This window comes from Mchenga conophoros, linkage group LG3 (genome assembly GCF_057382185.1).
Source record: "Mchenga conophoros isolate Kocher_MC1m ecotype Shallow Benthic linkage group LG3, M_conophoros_male_GT1.1, whole genome shotgun sequence".
Lineage (NCBI taxonomy): Eukaryota > Metazoa > Chordata > Actinopteri > Cichliformes > Cichlidae > Mchenga > Mchenga conophoros.
In genome coordinates, this window is record NC_140528.1 from 46,419,112 (window position 1) to 46,438,675 (window position 19,564).

At 38.9% G+C, this 19,564-nt stretch overlaps 1 protein-coding gene across 1 annotated transcript in view; it reads left to right on the forward strand.

Annotated features, from left to right (window-relative positions):
* npy2rl (neuropeptide Y receptor Y2, like) overlaps window positions 1-19,564 on the forward strand; it is an 83,687-nt gene that overhangs the window by 21,125 nt on the left and 42,998 nt on the right. The gene's annotated exons all lie outside the window — the stretch shown is intronic.

Sequence of the window (19,564 nt, forward strand, 5' to 3'; positions counted from 1 at the left end):
CAGCTAGATTGTGGCATTCAAAGTGATTACTGATTGCAATTACAAAGTGGCCCACAAAACCATCCCCCACACCATTACAGCAGAGGCGGCAAGTCTGCATTATTGATACCAATCAGGTTGGGACCAGATATTGGTTGCTGATTCTGGCTAATAATCTACACCCTCCAAAGATGTGCAGGATTATCAGACCTGGCATATTTTTCTTTTAATCTTTAACTTTTTTGGGTGTTTCTCTTTTATGGACTTTGCAACCTACATCTCTGTTCTCAGCTGACATCAGAGGAACTAAAGTATTTGTGTTGTTGTTAGCCAATCAACTCAACGCACTTGTGGTGTGTTGTGAAGAGTGAAAAATGAGGTGCCACATTGCATTGCTGATTGATTGGATGATGCTTATCAGGTGAATGTCTGTGTCAGGACTCTCCTTCCTCACATTTGACCTCCTGGAATCATATTTAATTGAGACCACCATATTTTCCTTAACCTAACAAACGAAAATAAATTTCTGAGTACATTTTCTGAGCAAAACCCAAGTAAATCAAAGTGCAAAACACAGAGATTTCAACTGGATTCCAACCACAGTTTCCTAACAAATATCTAACACTGCCATTCCTGGAGCCTTCTGATGAACACTTAGCAGCTCTTTGAAATGGGAGCATTACCTCACAGCTCAGTAAGTGTAAAGATGAACGCTTGAAAAAGCTGCCAATTGCTAAATTCCCAAGGATTTCCAAGCCATATTCCAAAGGAAAAATATGCATTTGCATTTGATTTCAAAAGACTTAACAGTCAAATCTAATGAAGAAAGTGGACAATTGTTAAATCTGATGTGGGTAAACAGTCGATTATCACATTCTGTTTTTTGCTCTTGTTTTTTAAGGTCTATTCTTTATGTGTTAAGGCAAAGAACATTTGTGATTGTTTCTGTTATTTCTGTGCACCTATGTCACTTTTTAAGCAGTGCCAGTTGGAATATTATATCATAAGGACATATAATTCCTAGCATTTTGACTGACAGCTGGTTGATTTGATTAGGTGGCTTCATCGTGGCTCATCAGCTCATCAGAGAATGAAGTCTGAGCAGTGTTTTAAATATTTTATCTCGTGCATTGTCTTTATTCTCTGATTTGTTTTAATAATTTAAATGCTGAAGGTGTGGGAGCAGCTTTGGAAAGGCTCCCCAGTGGAATGTTTTTAGGTTATGTTCTCCAGTTTTGTTGTTGTGTACCAGTAACATAAAAAAAAATAACATTAATTTCTCACAGTTTAGTTCATAAGTTTGTTCACAGTTTGGGTTTTTTCTTTTGTTTTTGGTTTGATTCCCCGTCATCAGCACTTCCTGCTCCTGTTATTACAGCTTAAATGTAATTCATGGTTCTCCTGGCATGCTGTCTTCTGGGTCTCCTTTCTGATTAAATTTACAGGACCTTGTGCTGCTCAGCTCTTTCCCTGATGCACTTCTTATGTAGGTCAGGAAAGATCAATGCGAATTAGAATTTACTAACTTTTAGTACAGAGCGTACGTCATGTTTAATATTCTACTTTTTGATTTTTGCCATTCTTGAGGGTCAAAGAGATCACCTTCTTCCTCAGGATGACAGTGATGTGATCACATTTTCCTACGTGTCACTGCTGATTTGCACAGGATTTACCATTTGTCAGTGCACACTGTAAAACATTTTTATCATCTATAGGGAGTGCAGAATTATTAGGCAAGTTGTATTTTTGAGGAATAATTTTATTATTGAACAACAACCATGTTCTCAGTGAACCCAAAAAACTCATTAATATCAAAGCTGAATGTTTTTGGAAGTAGTTTTTAGTTTGTTTTTAGTTTTAGCTATTTTAGGGGGATATCTGTGTGTGCAGGTGACTATTACTGTGCAGAATTATTAGGCAACTTAACAAAAAACAAATATATACCCATTTCAATTGTTTATTTTTACCAGTGAAACCAATATAACATCTCCACATTCACAAATATACATTTCTGACATTCAAAAACAAAACAAAAATAAATCAGCGACCAATATAGCCACCTTTCTTTGCAAGGACACTCAAAAGCCTGCCATCCATGGATTCTGTCAGTGTTTTGATCTGTTCACCATCAAGATTGCGTGCAGCAGCAACCACAGCCTCCCAGACACTGTTCAGAGAGGTGTACTGTTTTCCCTCCTTGTAAATCTCACACTTGATGATGGACCACAGGTTCTCAATGGGGTTCAGATCAGGTGAACAAGGAGGCCATGTCATTAGTTTTTCTTCTTTTATAGCCTTTCTTGCCAGCCACGCTGTGGAGTACTTGGACGCATGTGATGGAGCATTGTCCTGCATGAAAATCATGTTTTTCTTGAAGGATGCAGACTTCTTCCTGTACCACTGCTTGAAAGTGTCTTCCAGAAACTGGCAGTAGGACTGGGAGTTGAGCTTGACTCCATCCTCAACCCGAAAAGGCCCCACAAGCTCATCTTTGATGATACCAGCCCAAACCAGTACTCCACCTCCACCTTGCTGGCGTCTGAGTCGGACTGGAGCTCTCTGCCCTTTACCAATCCAGCCACGGGCCCATCCATCTGGCCCATCAAGACTCACTCTCATTTCATCAGTCCATAAAACCTTAGAAAAACCAGTCTTGAGATATTTCTTGGCCCAGTCTTGACGTTTCAGCTTGTGTGTCTTGTTCAGTGGTGGTCGTCTTTCAGCCTTTCTTACCTTGGCCATGTCTCTGAGTATTGCACACCTTGTGCTTTTGGGCACTCCAGTGATGTTGCAGCTCTGAAATATGGCCAAACTGGTGGCAAGTGGCATCTTGGCAGCTGCACGCTTGACTTTTGTCAGTTCATGGGCAGTTATTTTGCGCCTTGGTTTTTCCACACGCTTCTTGCGACCCTGTTGACTATTTTGAATGAAACGCTTGATTGTTCGATGATCACGCTTCAGAAGCTTTGCAATTTTGAGACTGCTGCATCCCTCTGCAAGATATCTCACTATTTTTGACTTTTCTGAGCCTGTCAAGTCCTTCTTTTGACCCATTTTGCCAAAGGAAAGTACGTTGCCTAATAATTATGCACACCTGATATAGGATGTTGATGTCATTAGACCACACCCCTTCTCATTACAGAGATGCACATCACCTAATATGCTTAATTGGTAGTAGGCTTTCGAGCCTATACAGCTTGGAGTAAGACAACATGCATGAAGAGGATGATGTGGACAAAATACTCATTTGCCTAATAATTCTGCACTCCCTGTATAGAAATCTACAGATTTTAGCCAGATATTTGTCTTTAAAACATTTAAATTTACAGATTCGTCAAAAGGTACGACAATGATGATTTTTGCTTTTTGCTCAGGCATAACTACTAAAAGATTGGGGTTTCTGAAAGTTTTTCTGGTAATAGGAATATTTCATTTACATTAATATGTTGATAAAACAGCATTTAGCTGAAATGTGTTCCTGATAACTGATTGTTCTCTGAGGATTGATCGTGTTTTTTAGAGGGGTTCACGGTTTCTTAAAGATTCCTGCTTTGATCAAATAGTAGGACCACATTTTTGAACTGTTGACTTGGTCGACTGACACATACATACACACATAATAATGGATTGTATTTATACAGCGCTTTTAAAGGCACCCAAAGCGCTTTACAATTGCACTATTCATTCACTCTCACATTCACACACTGGTGGAGGCAAACTACAGTTGTAGCCACAGCTGCCCTGGGGCAGACTGACAGAAGCGAGGCTGCTATATCTCGCCATCGGCCCCTCTGGCCAACACCAGTAGGCGGTAGGTGAAGTGTCTTGCCCAAAGACACAACGACCGTGACTGGCCAAGCTGGGGCTCGAACCGGCAACCTTCCGGTTACAAGACGAACTGCCAACTCTTGAGCCACGATCGCCCCAGCATTCATGGTTTTGCAGAAGAAGCACACTAATGACTGTGGTGCTCCAATATGTTTGCATGTATGAAGTAACGGTAAAACAACTGTTGGACTTCCTGTGATGAAATTTGGTTTTGATATTGTTTCCAGAGGATTAAAACCTTAGTGCTGGTAATGATAGTTGTCATGATAAATTTTACTGAATTTCGTGCTTTGGTTCCATTCCTCAATGGTTTGGCTCACAGGTGAGTCCAGATATATAATTTCAGGAAGATTGACCATTCTCCATTAGGTTTCCTGTTGTGGCCATCATTTTTGTTTTTTATTGAAAGAAAACTTCTACTGAATGGGATCAGACAGTCATTGTACCCAGAGGTATCACAAGTTTTGTAATTCTTTGACTGCTACAGCTAGATCAAAATTCTGACTGGTCACTCAAAACCACTGGAACAAGTTCATGGTGTCCAGAGAACGCATCCTAATGATATGGGTACTCTGTATGTTTCACCACTCTGAGGCTGGCATGTTGTGCTTAGCCTTACAGTTAAATTTTGTTTCAGTACTCTTTGTCTCCCGTGGTTCTTTTTAACCGACTTTTCAACTGAAACAATACAAATGTAAAGTACAGATTCTTGTTTTTTTTTTTTCTGAAACATCTACTAGATGGGTGGTAAAATAATGTTTAGATCAGAAATTCATTGCTACCATGAATTCTGATAACCTCTATAACTCTTAGAGTCTCTCTATAGTGCTGCCGTGTGGTCAAAGTTTTGACTCATGTACTTGGGCTCAAAATGTAATCCTCATTCCCCAATGCAGTAAGCAGTGTTTATTTTGGGGTCCTACTTTGGGTTTGCTTTTGGTGAGACTCAAACACTGATGTTAGTGGACGCATTTATGGAAGGCATTCCTCAAATCATTACAAAAGAGATACAAAAGGTGTACTGGTAACCTGTCCACATATATCTTTGGTGATTTTTGTATCCGAGTGGTTAACATTTTGTTTAAATAGGATTTCTTACTTAAAAGTACTTCACACTTTTTTATGTTTTAGTCCAACATTAAAGAAAAGAGTCTGTGTTTCTAGGCTTAGATCTTTAATCTCTTTCATCTCTGTCGTCAGACTGCTTTGCTGGACTGATGTGGATTGAAGTGGACATCTGGCCTTATGTCCAGCGGCACGATTGTGATTTCACAGTGATGCGATCCCATCAAATCCTCCCTAATGAGCAGCACTCTAAAGGCTCAGTGATTGATTCTCATTTGAAACTGGGGTCGGGGGAAAAAGGGAATTAGAAACACTCCCTTGTGCTCTGTTTCTGCTTTCTGACCACATAACCAGGACGCTCCTTGCTGTCTTTTTCTCTGACCTTAGCTGTGACTCAGACCGTGTCATTTCCTGCTCGGCAGCAAAAAGAAATGGTGTGACTTCCTGTGTTAAAGTGTCACAGCCCGCCGGGTGACTGTTGTTTCCTTTGTCTAAATCTTTTCTCTTTGCATTTGATGGGAGTTGTGAGCTTGTTGTGACTCTTGTAACTTTAGTTTTTATTGCATTTTGAAAGCTATGTCACGTTAGAAAGGGATCCTTTTGAAGAAAAAAATGAAAAGCAGAAACACCCACAAGCAACATTCTTGACTTTTAACGAGTGTTTGAACTTAGTATGTTAGTCCCAAAAAACCTGGCACTTATTGGAGTTCTTGAAAGGTGGTGACGACTTCTGCCTCTGTATGGACTATTTTGCATTTAAAACCTTTTTTGGTGGAGGAGTATCTATGCTGGCCCCTGAGGACAAATCACACAAGCATTTTTCAACTTCAACAAATTGTTTTCAAATATGTACAAGTTTGCTAAGTAATGCTCCCCATGAATTTTCAAATTTTGGAAGATGCACATATTTTACATCAGAAAGGTCAGAGGGCCCGGTGGCGCCAGTGTCTGACAGCCTCATCTCTGTCAGTGCGCCCCAGGGCAGCTGTGGCTACAATGTAGCTTGCCATCACCAGTGTGAGTAATGCGTGTGTGGATGACTGAATGTAGTGTAAAGCACTTTGGGGTCCTTAGGGACTAAGTAAAATGCTATACAAATACAGGCCATTTACCGTCATATAAGCACTTAACCCTTTAACTTATTTACAGTCCTTTTTTTGCAGGTAGACTTGATTAGACAGTGGTCTAGGCTATGAACTGGATTCAGGAGAGTCCAACATTTAGCCATATTTTCAACATGTTTTGCCCTGTCTGCTGTTGAGGCTACTTGCAATACCCTCAAGGTGTTTTTTACGGTAAGGAAAGGAGGATATAATATCAAGTTAGACGAAAGTAGGGGTGCTGAGAGTACCGCAGCACCCCATCACAACAAATAGATAACACAGCACTTCCTGCCAAATGGAAAACATAGATAAAGGTGTTAAAACATTTTATATGCTATTCACGTTATCAGTTATCACAGAAGTGTGTAAAGTTTAAATTTTTCTTCAAATCAAGCCTAGCGTCATGGTCAAATGACACAGGCTATCATAATAGTAAGGAAATTAAATATAGTTCAAACATCTGGTTAAATCTCTTTCCTCTGCAATGAGAAATTAATGAAGCCACTGAATCAGAAGCGCTTCCATTTCATATGAACAGGATTTTAATATTTTTGTTGCTCTGCTGGTGTGCAGTGGTGCATGTTTTATTTCTTAATAACTAGTCCTTATGAGGTATCTGGCAAGTCTCCTGCCCACTGTTATAAATTGGCTTATTATTAACTCCCCTGGTTGAACAGTGCTTAAACGACTGAGTCATAACAAGCTCAAATGCAGTAAATTAAAACGATCTTGCTCTAGATATCAATAGAAACTTTTTTTTCTTTTGCTTTAACACATTTAGTCATCAGCATTTAAATCACTGATGTGATCTGTGCTTGTTTGATCTGAATATGTTGAGGCCTAAAGCTTAGTCATTTGGCTTTATACCTCATTTTTTACCACTGACACGAGGGCTGTGTGTAGGCTTAATGAGCCAGTCATTTAGGGGATTGATTAATGACTGAATGTGAAGTTCAGTCACCCAACTAATTTGTCATTACACCAAAGAGTTGTCAAGTTTATCTGGAACTGTCCTGCTATTTAGGCCCAGCGGTTTACTAATGGTGAAATATATTTCCCTGGAGGGAACTGTAGGCTAGTTAAACAGAGAGGCATCAGGTAAAAGTGACAGAAAGTTAGTTACTAAAGTTTGGCTTATTGATTTGTCCCCATTACCAAAAGGCCAGAAGTTCAGACAACAGCAGCAAAGACAAGGTTAAAAAAAAGTATTTTGCATTAAAAAAGAAAAAGAAAACAAAATAAAACGTCAGTTCTCAAATTTACAGCTTATTCACAGGTAACAATACAGATAAATGTTATTTTATATTCACTGTTACCTCTGGGAGATATCACATCGCAGAAAACCCTCCCCAAATTTGGAGCGATATTCCACCCTTTTCTGACTGACAACCATGGCCTCATATGTGGCAGTGGTAGTTCCCATACTAGTTATAACCATGTATAACTGTCGGACAATCTGAAGCCTGCAAATAATAACAGAGCACACAGTCTGATGCCAAAAACAGAGCTAACGCCACACACCTTTGAGATTGTGAGACCAAATCTTGGTCTTACTTGTCCAGATATAAATCCAGGAACACATTTTTTCAAAAGCTCAATTTTCTGTGACCTAAAATGCCATTTGGATGTAGACGATAGAGATGGACTGATCCGATATTATGTATCGGTATCGGTCCGATACTGACCCAAATTACTGGATCGGATATCGGCGAGAAATAAAAAATGTAATCCGATCCATTAAATATCAAAAAAGCACCTTACAAAACTTGCTACACGGCGTAACTCGGCTCATAACCGTAGCACGGTGCAGCAGTGTGCATCACGTGATAGAGCGGCTGTGTGTATTTGTAGCCTTGCTAGCAATCCGGCATTTCATCTCCGAGGAAGTTTTCCCAGAGAGAAGTAAAGCAAGTGTGTAAGTTCATTTCTGAATGTTTGTAAAGCATTCCCACGTTAAGCTTAACAACCGATATATGGAGCGACTGCCCCTCTCTCTCTCCTCTCCTGCTGCTACTTCAATCGCGAAACTGCTTAATGATCTTCTTTGTTTTTGGCCCACTTTGTGCCAGAAAGAGGAAACCAGCGGCTGAACAACAGCAGCACTATTAAGCTTGATAAGCTGTTGTTAGAATTTATTTAATATTACTTTCTACACCAGGATCTTTTTCTACGTAGCTGACAGCTGGTAACTGTGCAGGGGCGGATCTAGCAAAGTTTAGCCAGGGGGGCTGATAGGGCATGAACAGGGAAAAGGGGGCACAAAGACATACTTTTCTTTCTTATTCTCATTTAAAACGTCTAGCTTCTAATAAATAATTATCCGAATCTTACACCCAAAGTTCTTATCTGATGTAAAGTGTATAGAAGTCCATTACTGTATATAGTAACAGTTAAGACTAATATATCCTAATAAGATATAGTACTTTTTCCTTTGGGAAAGTACCATCTGTGAATTCTGCAATTCTGTTGAAGAAAGATGTTGAATCTATTTAATTATTCTTGAAAAATAATTTATTTCTGTGCATTTCCCCACACTGCATCAAATTAAATTTCATTACATCGATTAAGCATCATGAGGTGGAGGGTGGTTCCCTATTTTTTTTTTTTGCTGGGAGTTTGCAACCCTATTAGTTAGCTTGCTTTTTTTTTTTTTTTTTTTTTTTTTTGCCTGTCCCGTTTGGCTCTTTTGCCATCAGAATTGTTGTCTAAAGGCAAAGAAAGATGCCCAACGGATTTACTTTACCAAATTGACCATCCCAGCCTTGCCGTAATGGTCCATTTGATTCACCTTTTATTGTTTATTTTATTTTCACTTACTGAATACGGGACAGACTTGACTGGGGGAAAGAAGGGGAGAAAGAAAGAGGGAAAGAGAAACAGCTGAGAAGAGGGACGGGGGAGAAGGGCAAAAGACAAAAACCAACAGAACGGGCAGAAAAAAAAAAGAAAAGGAAAAAAAAGCATATATCAATCACCTGGATCACCTGCTGAGAAAGAAAAAAGAAAACAAGCAGAAGAGAACAAGAGTAATAGAATAAACAACATCACATTAGTTAGGTTGCTTAATATTTCCACTAAGTACTCTTTAAAATACCAGAATAGGGAGGATGGAGTAGGTTTAAGTTTATTAGATTGATCAGTGTTGCTGAACTATGAAATATTTTGGGCGCAGTGTATTTTTTACATACAGGTATAACAGAATAGCTTTAGTGTTGTTGTTTATTTAAACTTGAGTATGAACTTATACAAAATGCAGCAAGATATTTAAAAAAACGTTTTATTGATTAAAAAACACTATATCGGATTCATATCGGTATCGGCAGATATCCAAATTTATGATATTGGTATCGGACATAAAAATATGGTATCGTGCCATCTCTAATAGACGAGAGGGCAAAATGCACAAAAACCCCCGGAGAATAGAGGCATCCTAATCCCATGACATGATAAAGACCAAGCCTCAAGCTCCAAAATATAGTTATATCCTTCATCTATCCAGAGGTCTGTATTAGGCCAGGTTGCATCCTTTGGCCAGCTGGGTCTGGCTCCTGAACTTTAAATTTGACATCTCTGATATGTAAGAACTTTAGAAGGTACTTGAAGGGATGAATGGATAATCATGCAGTTTTTAAATAATGCCAACGTTACTCAGAGTACAAAAGGATTTACTCTTATCACCTTCTCGCTCAGGTCCACTCGGCTGTTTTGCCCTGTAAAACCTTCAACCAACAGTACTGCCTGATCTTAGGAAGCCAGTTTGTGTGTAGGTGCTCAGACAGACAGAAAAGTCAGCAGAGCTTTATTAACCCTCGTTTCTCTTTGGGTCACTGAGTTTTATGTAGACTCCCCCAAGAACCCCTGTATGATTAAACTGGTTGGTTTACAGCACTGTGTTGGCTTCTGGAACAGATGCATCCTCTTGATGTTTTCCTTCTCTTTGATTTGACCCAGCTTGTACAAATAAATGAGGGGCAGTCATCCGCAGAGAGATGCACCAAGATCTGAGGCATCTGTTGAATGTCAATGAAGCAGTTTGACAAAAATGAAATAAAATCAAAGTGTTTGACTCCGTGCAGCCAATATGTAATGATAGAGACAGACAGCGTGTTAAATTGAGAGTTTAGTCAGGAGTGATAGATTTACAATGTAAACAGTTGTTTAAGGTGTAATGAGAAGATTAGCAGGAGAAACACATGAAGGGGATTTGCTCTGTTTCTGTCAGAGCTGGCAAGAAAACAAAGGACAAATAACAGCGAGAAGAGGCGTGCAGCCGTCACACTATTTAGATTATATTAAAGGCACCTGCTTAGTGAAAACATGGACACTGGCAATCAAGTGTTTGAAGGAGTGCATTTTCAGCCCATCATTTAAAATAAAAGGAGCCTGTTCTTAAGCCATAAACACTCTTTGAGACATTTCTTTCCAAGATGCTGTGTTTTCAACTCAAATGGCAACAGAAGCTCAGACACCATTGTTTTGTTCGGGATTTGAAATACAGTTCATTTCGTTTTACAAACCAGTTTTTCCTGTTGGCCTACATTCTAACAGAGTTAAGCTTAATTGCAATTTGTAGCCAGAGTGGGTGTTAATAGTTCTAAAGTTAGACATTTTGTTTTTATTGGAAATGTATTTGCTAAATATATTTAGAACAAAAACTTTAGTTTTTGAAAATGTGGCAGTGTCAAGAGGTTGGATACTTTTTATGAAAGTTAATACATTATGAAATACAATTATTTTAATCAAGCTTATGAGAAAATCGTAATGGCAGCATTATCGTAGGGCTATTTCACACAGGCCTTAGAGATCAGTCAGCTTCAGGTCATAAGGGAAATGTGTATATACGGATGTGGCTGGCTCACTTAGTGAAATCAGTTGCAAAGAGGCTGCTACACCAAAAAAAAAACAAAACCCTGCTTTTAATTGCTTTAGTTGTGAGCACATTGCCTCCACTGCCCATAGTTTGCCCTGACTTAAATAGTGGATGAACGTCAGTGAAACTCATTAACTATGAGTCAGACCAACAATGGAGAAAGTTGGCCTGGTAAAAGTTGTGCCTTACTGCTGCACCCATTACTCTTCAAAAGGTGTTGAATTCTCATGATTTAAAACCATATTAGCATTAAAACATCCCGCTTTTACAGGAGTAGAGGATGAGGAGTAAATGTATCCACACCACCTCCTCTTGTACTGATTCACTGAGGCCCTTCACATTCTTATAGCCTTACAGGAAAGTTGAGGTCTGGTTGTATGAAGCAGTGCCTCTGGAGCATGGAGCTCTTTTGAAATAGCTTGTGGTGAACTTTGAATGACCAAAAAGATTTTTTTTTATATATCAGTCGAGAATAGGGGCAACTTCTTCTGCATATTATGCCAGCTGCTTATCTGTCTGTGGTCTTGTTTGAAATTCTTTGCACATTATTGGTTCTGCAATGTTTTAGCTGTCTAATGTAACATCAGCATTGTTGTTGCAGCATGCTGGAACTGTTCTGGAAATCCCAGGCCGCTAATTTGAGCTTGTTCTTCACTTTAATATGTGCAGCAGGGGTGGTTTAAAAGAGTTTGAGTCCAGCCTACTCCACATTAATTTCTGTAACACCATTCTGATAAAAGAGAAATGGATAAGTAAAACATCGGCCAAAATTGTTCGCCTTTGCTGTCATGCATTCATCCATGCATGGTCTCTGTTAGTTACTAGCCTATTTAATGACCAGCCTTAGAGCACTGATCATTGATTTTAGATGATTGAAAATGATTATTCATAACTAATTAATGTGATTTTTAGGTGTGTGATATACAAAAATAGTACAAGGAAAGTTAGTATTTGTAACATCACTATCAAGTCTGTGATGTCCCCAAAGCATACAAACAATGTCATTAGAAAATGAAAAATAAAGATACTTCCCAAATCTGGGAAATTATTTTGTTATAGCAGCTGAAATGATTATAAAATAATAACAATGATGGTAATAATATCTGCCAGATGCTTCTCTGCCAGACAGATGTATTACAGAGCATGTGGGTAGCTTAGCTGATTCAGACTGTTAGAGACAGTGCATCAGAAATGGATGACCCCATTTGTAGCCAACCACAAAGCACCTACCTGATCAGTTCACTCAGTGTCACCTACTCCGATGCTGCTCCCACAGCAGACGGCAGCAGAGTGATAAAAATCTCTATCATGTTGTTGCTTAGATTGCAGTTTTAAAAAATAATTTATTATTATTATTATTATTATTATTCAGTTCAGTTTTATTTGTAGACTGCCAAATAACAATAACAGAAGCCTCAAGAAGTAGTCTTGCCCATCACTAGTTCTCCAACCATAACCACTGCAGAACTGTTAGAAGTATTTCTGTAGGTCCTATGAACTGTATGATCTGTCTGAGAAACAGCCTTTGTGAAATCGTGTCCTATGATGATTGTACTGAAAGTCTGCACTGTGCGACATCAGCTGGTATATTCATAACATTTCTCTTACTCTTAAGCTTTCAGTGCAGCTTTTATATATAAAAGCTAATTGTAAATCAACATTAGTGGGTCCCTCAAGAATTGAAAATTATGTGGCAAAAAAGGTGATTATTAGAACCCGGATATCCGAAAACACACAAAGACATTTATTGTTTCTTTATTTTTGATGTGATATACTTAAAGTGCACAATGAAAGCCATTATTTCTTAATTTCTGCTCTTCAGGTTTCAAGTCAGCCTCAGTTCCCTGTGACTCAAGATCAGGCTCCTCGATCATGATCCTGTAGAACTAGCTAACATTATTACTTTGCTTTGGCATCCCCAAAGAATGCAAAGAGTAATTTCTAAGAAAAAAACGTCCCTCTGCTTCTTAGAAATACTATTTAAAATCACCAATATTCAAAAATATGCCACACTTTACTATTCCACTCTTGGAAAGCCTTCAAACAACCTTAAAAGACGTTTAAGGATTCTGTGAATTGGGAAAACATGGCTGGTTTATCACAACTGTAAAGAACTTTAAAGTTGACACTGAGATCCAAACGTATCATTTGTGAAATCATCCCCTGGTGCAGATGCAAGATTTATGTCTGCAGTCACAGAGAAAAGACAGAAACAGATACTGTAACGTGGCTCCAGAGGTTAAGAGTCTTAACTGAAACAATTTAGTTTCTTGCTTCTGGAGGCAAATCTCAGCAAGCATGCGATGCATAGAGAAGGCATCTCTTCTGTCTGTGTTCAGTAACAAACAAAGTATTTTAGGACTATATGTGGCTTTGAGAGAGGGATTAATTGAAGAAGTCATTTAAACTTTGGTCACCAGGCATGAGACTTTAAATATATTTTTGGAAGTGAATGCATCACATTTACAGAGAGAAGCCAGAGGTCTGGCATCAGTTTGAAGCTACACTTCACTTATTAGTTCTTCTAAGCCTGTGCTTTGATCCATTTTTTTCTACATCAGCTCTTTTTAATTTTGAACCTTACACAGGAGGTTTGGCACCAGAAAGCTTTAATTTACATTTTAAAGGCTGACCTTTATGTTGTACTGTTGAAGTTCTGTGTTACAACCGAAATTAGCTGTGATGTGACAAAATTAGAACAAAGCTATTAAATGACTAACTAACGGGTTTGGCCTCTGCTCTTCTTCTTTTACTTAGTGGACGTGATATTATTTAATCGGTGGTTGACGTCAGATATGAGTTTATTAAATTCAGTTTCATTTTAGGATATCTTTCCAACAGTTGTTCAGGGTTCATGGATAGTTTCCTTAAAGGCTTTCAGTGCTTCTTCTTGAAATTTTGACACAACACAAAAGCTGGCCAAAGAATCCCAGCTATTCCAAAATTACAAGCCAAGCAATGGTTCAGTCAAGAACAACAATTTGTATAACAGTCTAATATTATTATCTAGTGGTGGACCTCGATTTTTTTTCTACTATTCTATTACTACTCTTCTACTATATCTAGATGATATCCTGGTGGCTCTTTTGACTGGCTCCCGGAAAGCATCCGGGCATTTTCCAATGCTATGCTCTGCATTAGCTTGTGCTGCCGTACTGGCCCACCTATCGCCGTCTGCTGGAGTGCACGCCAGCAGTGCCATTTGGTGGCTATTTCTGAGTTTACGATGGACATTCAGCACGTGGTTGGTAAGTCCAACCATGTGGCTGACTGTTTGTCCCACGCACTAGTTTCTCCTATTTATGTTGGCATAGACTATTACGCCATGACTGCTGACCAGAGTGGTAACTTGGACATCCTTGCCCTTAAGCCTGCTCAGACAGGCCTCATCCTGGAGGACAGACCAGTGCAGGATGGTGGTCCTCCCCTGGTCTGTGATATTTCCACCAGTCACCCACGCCCGGTGCTTCCCGTTTCATGGTGTCGTCGCATTTTTGACTCATGCATGCTCTGTCACATCCAGGGGTCCGGGCCTCTGTTAAACTGGTCAGCTCCAAGTTTTTTGGCCAGGCCTTCACAAAACTGTGAAGGAATGGGCCCTAGCCCTGATACCTTTGTCCCAAAGACTTTAGAAACTTATAAGTTTGTTTTGTCAGGCAATGCTCATAGTACACCACTGCGTCTGCTGTATGACAGCCCGTTTAGAGTCCTCGAATCGGGCCGGACTTTGGAGGTTGTAGGGAGACTGTGTGTGTTGATAGACTTAAACCTGCAGATGTTCTTGGGGACAATCAAGTAGGGTCGGCCCAGCCCCCCCCCCCACCACGGCCGCCTGTCTTCCAAGGGGTTAACTAACTCTGGTTTTCCCCCTAGGAGCCCTCAACCGATGGAGTTTCAGTTTTCTTCAGTCTTTACTTTTTCTGCCCACACCCCCTAATTCTCAGGATAGAGCTTTCTCTACCAGTTTTCTCCCTCCCAAGTTCAGCCTTTCCGCCCGTTTGCTTAAGCCCAGGGTCCTGGACTAAAAGGAGACACTACTACGCGTTCGAGGAAGGCGGGACCACCAGGAGGCTCCAGTCACACTGGATGCAAATGGGTTAGCTTTTGGTGCTTTGAATGCTCAGTTCTGTGAAGCGGAGATTAAAGTTGGAGTAAAATATTATATTATTATAATATTAGGATCTCTTGTGTTGTCTTTACATCCACAATCTGTTAGTTATCTTATCCTCGCCGCTTGCGAAAGCTGTAAATACTAGAGTCCTTATATACCATCCAATGTAAGGTTAATACCACAGCAGCCCAAAGTAACAATATTGGCAATTACCAGAATCATTTTTGATGTTTCTGTAATGGTTAATCCACCAGTAGTCAATTTAGTTCAGTTCAATTCTTTTCAGTTTTATTTATATAGCACCAATCCCAACAGTCACCTCAATGCATTTCATATTGTAAGGTAAAGAGAAAGCCATGATTGTTGGCTAGCTGTTGTTAGCATAATAACTTTGAACTCCTCCCTCTCATCCAAGAATGGTCCCTTCTGGCTAAAAAAAACCGCAAACCACTAACCTTGAGGCTTTGAAATGCCAAAGTTCATGGCTGACATCTACATCTACTTTTTAAAACTAGATTTGGTTATATCTACTCATTAATTATTTCCTTTATTTCAAAAAAAGTAACCATTCAGTATTTTTTTAAGCTATGAATCAAACAGGCATACCCTCAGATTCAGTGCATGACAATGACTTGGACTGCAGTCTGGATGTTTTGCTCCTAGTACAAGGAGCAGGGGGCCTTTCACATGTCTGTGCCCAGAGGCCAGTTAATACATAACAGATGAATATTAACCTTTTCAGCTAACTCTGGCAGTTCTTTGCAATTCTTTCAGTCCTCTGATGACCAATGAATGTGACTGACTAAACTAACACAAACACACAGCCCTCACCTGTCTCTTTTTTGTATACATATAAACATGAAAAAGATGCTTTGTTGAGTCCTTTTGTGAGTTTAGTTTGCTGAGCACTGTCTCGCAGTGTTGTGTTTCTTGTGGTGAGTATGATTCGGCACAGTCACTGATCTTGTCAGCCGAGAGAAAGAGCAGGAGGGAGCTGAATTCCCTCTAGCAACTTGCTCAGTGAATTAGCTCGCTGGGGTGCGTGTGTTTGTGTGTGAATGTGTTTCTTTGTATGTGCTTATTCCCACATGGATTTGTGTGAGTACATGTGCAAGTGCATTTAGATTCACATTGGTGTGTGTTTGTGTTACCATTCTTGTGTTGTTGTTGTTGTTGGTGTGTGTGTGTGTGTGTGTGTGTGTGTGTGTGTGTCTGTCTGTCTGTTTGATGAAATGTCCTTTGAGGCTTATTTAACTGACGTACATATCAGAGCTGTGAAATGGAGAGGTCACAGTTGCATGTGCATGGTAGTGTTCAGACACTATGACACAGCTGGTGTGACATCTTCCCACCTGTGAACCACACAGTCTGACTTTGTGCACCATTATACAGAAACTAGAAACTTTCTTCCAAGATGGCACCTATCCATTTCAATTTAGGTTCTTGCAGTAGGTGGACATCTGGAACTAAAAATACAACAAAATAACAATAAAAAAAAAGGACTATATTGTATAGTGCAGAATTGTGAAGCGCTATACAAATACAGGCCATTTAATATTTACCATTCTGGTTTTTACACATTGTCAAGATTGTAACTGAACTAAGAGAAGCTGTTGCTGATTTTGCTTTCACTGTCTAACACACTAGGTCCCATCAAAACTAGACAGTATAATCAGATTAAGATGTACCAATTTTTCCACTATTACGTACTTTGTTCGACTTGACTTAAGTCAGATTTTAGGATTTTCCATTACGTGATAGTATCTGCTCGGTTGGGGTTGAAAATGTGACATCAAGGAGACTACATCCCACAAAACGGCTAATGAGAGCGACTCCTTCACAAAAATCCATCCAAGCACATTGAGGTGGTATTCAATTATAATACCACCTCAATGTGCTTGGGGTGATTAGAGCATGGAAAATGAATAAAACTGAGTAGAGTAGAATAGAGTCGAGTCGAGCCAATCCAAGTAGGTACTATAGGAAAAGAGGCTATAGTGTCTACTCAGCTTGTTCAGCTCCAGCCTTTGTTAATGGGACATAAGCATGCATGCTGATATAAACTACTGATGCTATCAATAGCATCTAGGGGCGATCGTGGTTCAAGAGTTGGGAGGTCGCCTTGTAATCGGAAGGTTGCCGGTTCGAGCCCCGGCTTGGACAGTCTTGGTCGTTGTGTGATTTTTATGTTTAGGTTTCATTGGGCAAGCACTGCTTGGCTTGCATGCCCAGTTTTTGAATATCTACATAATAAAGATATAAAAAGTGAGACATCTGACATTGTGGAATTTCAGATGTAACTGTTTTTGATAACTTAAAATATAAGTTATCAAAAACAGCATCCTCACAGTCAATAAAATCATTACTTTGCATTTGTATGTTTAAAGTAACTGCTAAAGTTTTTGCAGTTACCTTCCTAGAGATTATGGATATTGCATTTTATACAGCATCTGAAACTTAACTACTACTTAACCTAAGTTCCTTTTTTCCTGGTCTTATCAAATCCTGGTGATAAGAAATACAAAATCCAGTACTAGTTTTTAAATGCCCAAACTTTGTAGGCTCTCAGACTTTTACTTTGTCCACATGGGCTAAATGAGCAGCGATATTAACAGCCTGAAGGTGTTACTTCACTGAGAGCTGCCCAGTATTGCGCCCATCTGCTGCTCTACCAACCAGGCCAGACATTTCTGCCTGCTGCAGGGCACCTCGACACTTAGGATTCAGTCTTTTGATTAAATTTTTGAGGCAAAAATTTTGATACTCAAAATGAGACAAAGTAACAATATTTTTTTTTTAAATCAAAACCAGATATTTAAAAGTGCACACTTTTTAAACTGCTGCTGTTTTAACTGGATATTATTGTTGGTAATGCAAGCAGCATGAGGTCAGTTACTGTTTCACTAGTTTGATTCAGTATTGTTAGTTTTATTTATCTCAAATTAAAAATAAATATTTTATCAGAGTATCACAGGAATGTTTAACACTTTTCAACTTTGTTTATTTATCGTTATTATTAACATTGTTGTTGTTGTTGGTGGAATTATTCATGAATTGTCATATATGTATGTATATGTGTGTTTGACTGTTCTGCAGATTATCTGAGGCTCTACTTTTGGGAGTAATCTGATCTCATTTATATTCTATGCTGCTTTCCAGGAACAGGGATTAAGGATAACATTGTGACACAGGTTGATTTGACAGTGACCTGATTACTTTTAGGTGTGTGTGAAAATGGGTAACGTGATTTTCATAGAAATGAAGGCATTGTAGTTGTTGAGTAAAAAAGTATTTTTCACAAACTTCAGCTTCACATTTTCAGAACAACAATGTTTAGGGTTCAGTTAAATGTAATTTTACTTATATGGCACCAAATAAAATAAAGAAACATTCCCCTCAAGGTGCTTTATGATATAAGGTAAAGACCCTACAATAACATTTCATATTGTTGCAGGATGAAGTGTTCCTGATTTAATCCTGTGTTTAGTGGGGCATTCTAGTAATCTGTCTGTGTTTACAGCAGATTGGATAGTTATTATGGGCAAACACCAATGGTTGACTTAAACTGGGGTTTTAGAGTAATCAGCATCAAATAACATGGTTTTCCTACTTTAACCTGATTGCTTGCTGTAATCTGTTGAGTATGACGTGAATTAAAACAAAGTTTATTGATATGGCTTGAAGATTTAATTATCTCATTACTTGCCATTGTAGTGTCAAATACAGTATATACTAAATTTTCTCTATCAAACGTTCTTTCACTTGTCAGAAGAGCTCCCCCTTCAAAAATCCTTTCATCATGTGTGAAAAATGTTGAACTTATTTTAGTCTTTTGATTCGTTTTTAAACTATTGTAACATCACTTATATTGTTAAAAAAGTTACAGTTGGAGGTGGTTGGATTCAGGACACAGAGGTTTCAGTTATGTAACTGCAGCTATACCATAGCCTTTTTTTTAAACATTCATTCTTGAATAATCAGGCCCCATCTTATCTTACAGACATTAAATTCAAATATAAATTTTTGCTAAATTTTCATTTCTGTTTGTTAGCTACTTGTACTGTTACTTGGGTTAACTTTTAAATCATAACTTTTAGTTAAATATTCACTATGTTTTTAGCTGACCTTGTTTTTAATTAGCCAATGTTAAGGTTCACATAATTGAGGTAGGAGAGTACAAACAACCAGGTCCAGAAGATCTTGGTCAAACAATTGATTTTAATGAATACACGCGTGGGAAGACCAGTCTGTACGCAGACAGCACTTGATCTTCGACTTAATCAAAGCATACACAGATTTTTATAGCATCAGGGTTTGAATTAACGACGCCCCTTCATACGTCACAGACAGAATATATACATACGTCAAATCAAAACCATAATGACTTTTAACACAGTTTAAAGGAACGTTGTCTTCTATCTTCATGGCCGGTACTTCCTGTCACTGCCGGATGCTCTCTTGTCATCTTGACACCTCAGCAGCAGTTCTGCGACAAACTGCTCTTTTGCAACCCCAAGCAAAACATGATTAAACTTCCACCTATAAATGATTCTCTCTAACTGAGTGTGTGTGTGTGTCGTCCTCAAATGCTCTCTCAATTCACCCGTT